Raw genomic sequence first — 5,600 nt, forward strand, 5'->3', positions numbered from 1 at the left:
TTATGGATATTTAATATTATATTCAATGCACAACAGTAGAGAACAACAGATAAACCGTACAATGAACCCAAACAGTGAACACAATAACTGCAGGACGTTTGAGCAGATTATTTCCTGAGAATGTTTTTTCTTTTTAATACAGTCCTGTATTATGAATTGCTTTTAACAGTCATAAATACTTAATTCAGTGTTTTCTCCTCCCTGAAACGTAGGTCTTCAAAGTTTAGATCATAAGTTTAAGTCTAAACGTTAAAAATAACAATTTCATCTAACTTTCTTAACAGAAATGCTGAAATATGGACAACTGTTCTATAGTAGATGGCCAGATTTTAATAATATATCATTCTTGTTATTGCTTGTGGAGCAACAACATCTTATAGTACAGTGTAAAAGTAAAGGTACAGTCCTGCATTTCATATTTGACAAAAGTAAAAAAGTCTCTTAAATTTCACTTTAGTAAAAGTATTTAAGTGTTATTTGCAAAATAAAGTAAAAGTATAAGTTCTCACTATGCAGAAAAGTGGCTCCTGTAAGTGTTTTAAAATTACATCTTAAAGTATATTATTGAATTATTTATACACATACATTAATGTGTAATTACAATTTTAACTACAACATACAGTCAGCTTGTTATTGTAAAAGCTACCAACATGTTCTGTATGTAAAATCTTATTTTGATGGAAATACTTAAGTGAAGTACCTGAAAACTGTACTTAAGTGCGGTACGTGAGTAAATGTACTTAGTTACTTTCCACCACTGGTTAATTTTGCTCCACGCTGTCTGCGTGAGCTGATGTCAGGTGATAGGACTTTCATTTAAAGGTAAATACATCAGTACACTCTTAAAATTCAGTAATTAAGCAAAGAATGTACTTTGCTAGTATGCTAGTGTACTGAAATGAACAAGGATGCATTTTATTTCTTGAATTTGACTTTTTATTTGTAAATATAAACTGCATCTTGAATAGTTTTGTATGAAAGCACTTTGTTACCAGAGTAGATTTTAGTAACACACAAATTACTATAATAAACTGTCAGTCTAATGATTAAGTTAACCTACTAATCATTGACAGGGGAACAGTTACCCAACAGGAAACATGATTATTCACATCTCTAATTACACTCTACTCAAACTAGCACCATTTTAACTACTTGTACTTTAGTTATTTAATTTTCTCCCACTTTAAACTTCTACTTCACTCTATTTCAGATGGAAATTTTGTACTTTTTATTAGTTAATTCGCCTGACAGCTATTAGCTACTTTATAGATTAAGAATTTATTTTAAATTATATAAAAAGTTGCACATTAAATTACCAGTAAACATACAGTTTACAACATTAAAATGCTGCTTAGATCATAATAATAATCTAATATTGTAAAACATATAATAATGAAGAGGATTTAAGTGATTTTGATGCTTTAACTTTGTTGCCACTACTTGTTTTACTCATTATGAATCCAGGTACGCCTCTTTTATCAGAGGTTTCATGAATGTTAACCTGCAGCTACACAAATATTACCTTATTATTGTATTTCTCCTCTCTGTCCACAGATGGCAGCATGGTTTCATTTGCCTTTCAGGTAAGTTTTCCTCTCCCACTTCCTGCCAGCTGGACGTGTCAGCAGCACCTGTGAGTGTGGAGATGAAACCACAGCTGAAATATACACCACTGCAGCTGCTTGCTTCACTTTAAACGCCCTCTGTTGTGTTCATCAGTGAGCACATTTGTTCAACTTAACACATGCTATTTGAAAGGAAATACTTTATTTATACTTTATTGCAATGTTTCCTTCATTATTATTCCTTCCATTGTTGGTTTACATCAATGTCCATTGCATGTTAATATATAAATATATAGACATCCACACACATATACGTACACTTTTTTCACTAATTACAAAAGAATAGCATAAAAGATACAAAACACAACCAACTCAAACACTAAATCTAATAAAAAATAATAAAAAAGGGAAAGAAAATGAATGAAAGAAAGAGAACAAACCAAAGTAAGTGATGCAGTAGGTCGGGGAAGGTCCACTGGGACTGGGGATAAGAGATCTGAGCTAAATTAGACTGAAGTAACATAATATTTTATTCTATCTTTGGGGGACATCTTAGTGCATTTTCCTACGTGGTCTCTGATTATAAAAGTTTATTTTGTTCTTGTCTAAAGTTCGTCCGATTGTTGGTTGTTTCCATGTCTTTCTCACCTGCTTCACAGCCGTCACTTGTGATGTATTAAAGAGCTGCAAGTCGACCAGTTGTATCCTCCCTCGTAATTTAATACCCAACACATTTTCTAACTTCAAAGGTTCTACACCTCTTCCCAAAATGTCCAAAATGAGTGTGTGTGTTGTTTGCTACTGGTTCCCAACATCCTTTCCAACAACTCGTCTCTATTTGTGGATCACATTTCTTATTTTTATATGGGGTCATGAATATCCAAGAATATTCCCTCCAGTATTTTGATTGGGGGTTTCCAGTTATGTTTCCCATTTCAACATAAAAGATGCTTAAACAAGTATAAGTAAATAGATGAATAGATAACTAATAATTAGAGCTGGATTCACTCCTGAATGAGGTGTGCTGGGCTGGTAAACCTTGTTTAGTATTTGTACGCAGGGGTGTTGGACTTTATGTACTGTAGTTACGATTCCAGATTAAACGTCACATTTTATACAGTCATTTAACTCTTCCTTTGTATTTTATGTAAGTATTAAAGTGTAAATCCTGTTTCAAATTATTCTCCACACTGCCAGGTACGTAATTCAGATACTAATCTGGTTTTATTTTTATTTACTTATTTACTTATGTATCCCCGGGGTTGCTTCACAGTTGCTAAAGTTGCTAAACAAATAAGAAAATGTGTGCATAATACTACAATATATAACAACTATATATGGAAAATATGTAAATAACAGCAGTTTAACAACAGTATCCAGTATATTTGCAGTATTGATGAGAATATTGCAGATCAAATATTAGAATCAGTGTTCATATAAACTCGTCTTCATGCCATTAAACCCACTAAATTCCCAGAAATATTACAGAGAACATGAGATTAATAACAGCTACTGAAACACACATTGTTCTATGATTTCTCAGTAATTGTGCAACGTTAAAACCAGAAGCTGAAATCCAGAAAAACAGCCCTGTTTCCAGCTAATCCCAAGAGGGTTCTTAAATAGATTATTAACTCAAGAAGTTTCACAACACATAAAGGAACTCTTCATACATCAACATCAGCACATCTGGAGATACGTGGTTTCCACTGGAGAGGAAGGGTAGAAGTAGAAGAGCAACTAAAGCTGTCAGATAAATGTAGTATAAAGTATTTACCTCTGAGATCTAGTGGTGGTTCCCAACCTAGGGACCAGGACCCCCACTAGGGGTCGCTAAAGCTTCACAGGGGGTCATGAGTTCTTCATGATTTTAAGATGTAGGAAAACTTTACAAATACACACAGTAGGCCGATATCTCAGTATTTGAGACAAATACCAGAGACTAGAAAACACTTAATTTGTCAAAAAGAAGCCTATTAAGTCTGTATGATTGTTAAAGATGATAAAAAATACATAATACAGACAGAAAGTTGTATAAAAAGTTCCCTAAACAGGAAATAATCTGCTCAAAATCCATCCAAATGAAAATCTAGCTAACTAACGATTAAAATAAAGTAAAATATTGAGCTAGTTACAAGTACAATACAAGTAAATGTTTAAGTTTGAACAACAAAACAAATACTTTAAAAGTATCAAAAGTGTTAGTAAGTTAAATTTATTACTATATATTATATCAGTATTAATTACACTGATATATTAATGTGTATGCATGTATTTTACTATTGTAGCTGGTCAATAAATCTCAGTTAACTAATCTAACTACTTTATATACTTTTATCTAAAACAAAGCATCATATTTTATAAACTGATCACATGTAAAATCTTAACTACAATATAAAACTACAATATTTCACTCAAGTACAAGCACCTTAAAAAAGTACTCAAGTACAGTACACACATATATATATATAATACAGATAAATAACACATCAGATAACGTGTAAAGTTTTAATAATGATTTTATTTTAGCGGTTTGATTTCACAGTTACATAACAACAAAAATCTAATAAAACACTTCATAGATTCAAATTTAAATATATCCAAACTATACATCCATTACAAGCAGAGATACACACACTTATCACAATATTGCACACGAGGAACTGTTTCCATCCTATTAGGATAACGTGAGATAATTTTTATGTTCGGGAAATAAAATCTCATTTTGTCTGACAAAATTTGTAAGTATTAAAGTAGCTGCAGTGACTGAAGGCTCAGTAATACTGAGGGTAGGTCGGGTAGGAGCCCATGAGCTGAGCGGAGGCCGAGGGCAGCATGACTCCTGGGAGGTTGCTGTACTGGTAGAAGGAGTCCAGGGGCAGAGAGGAGCTGTACTGGAGGCTGTGTGGGTGGACGTAGGAGGCTGCAGCCGGGCCCTCCGGTGCTCCTGCTGAGTGATACCTGGGGTACGGAGCCGGTCTGTAGGCCTGCAGCTCGGGGTAATGCAGCAGCTGGGAGGCCACGTTGGCCTGGCAGGCGTGAGCGAGGGCGTCCTGCACCGTCCTCTTCAGCTTCATCCGCCGGTTCTGGAACCAGTTTCTGATCTGAGGAGAAGAGATTTAAAAGTTTAGACTGAGGAACAATAAAACGTCCTGCAAACAATTAAATAAATATAAAATGAATATAAAATAAAATAAATATAAAATAGAATATAACAAACCAAAAAAGATTTGTAAATTAAAAAAATAAATGAAGTAAAATTAAATAAATAAATCAACAAAAATATATATAAAATGCTGACTCCTCCAAATAATAAAAAATAATTACACAAAATCAAATACATTTTTAGTAAATATATAAATGAATTAATTAAAAACAAATGAATACTGAAATACTGAATACTGAATACTGAGTCAAACCTTCTTAAAACTCCCTAAAATATTTTAACCACATTGTTAGATTATGAGAAATTTAATTTCTACAATAAAAAATTACAAGAATTTGTCCATTTTATGTATTCAGTTAATTATTTTTTTAATTTTATGTACTTCTGTTAAATTATTTTAAATTATTTTATTGTGTTTTAAGTCAATTTGAGTCTAAAAATACTGAAATCAGCTCATAAAAAACTCAGATTGAGGATGGTTACCTGTTTGTCCGACAGGTTGAGTTTCTTGCAGAGCTCGGCTTTGTCTTGCGTCCCCAGGTAGGCGTTCCTCTTAAAGGCCCTCTCCATGCTGCTGATCTGCTCTGCTGTGAACGCTGTACGGGGTCTCCTCCCCAGCAGGGGGGACGCCGGAGGGGTGGAGGCGCAGTCGGTGAGGGTCGAGGGTGAGAGGGAGCGACCACCTTCGCTCTCGTACCCGGAGGTCTCCTCCTCGGTTCCACTGCTGAAGCCCGCCTCAGTCACTGGAGACACCAACAAAGAAGAAATCAGTGTTAGATGAGGATGTTCAGCTTCTCAACATTAAAAAGAGACTTAAACAATAGTTACTAGTTCATTTTAAATCAATCAACTAATCAATTAATCAACTA

The 5,600-nt window shown here is 34.0% G+C and overlaps 1 protein-coding gene across 1 annotated transcript in view; it reads left to right on the top strand.

The window, feature by feature from the left end:
* Positions 1 to 5,600, top strand: part of polm (polymerase (DNA directed), mu) — a gene marked incomplete in the record, with an annotated part of 11,390 nt that overhangs the window by 4,619 nt on the left and 1,171 nt on the right.

Source organism: Morone saxatilis, unplaced genomic scaffold, assembly GCF_004916995.1.
Source record: "Morone saxatilis isolate NCDOM2014 unplaced genomic scaffold, NCSU_SB_2.0 Contig21, whole genome shotgun sequence".
Taxonomy (NCBI): Eukaryota; Metazoa; Chordata; class Actinopteri; family Moronidae; genus Morone; species Morone saxatilis.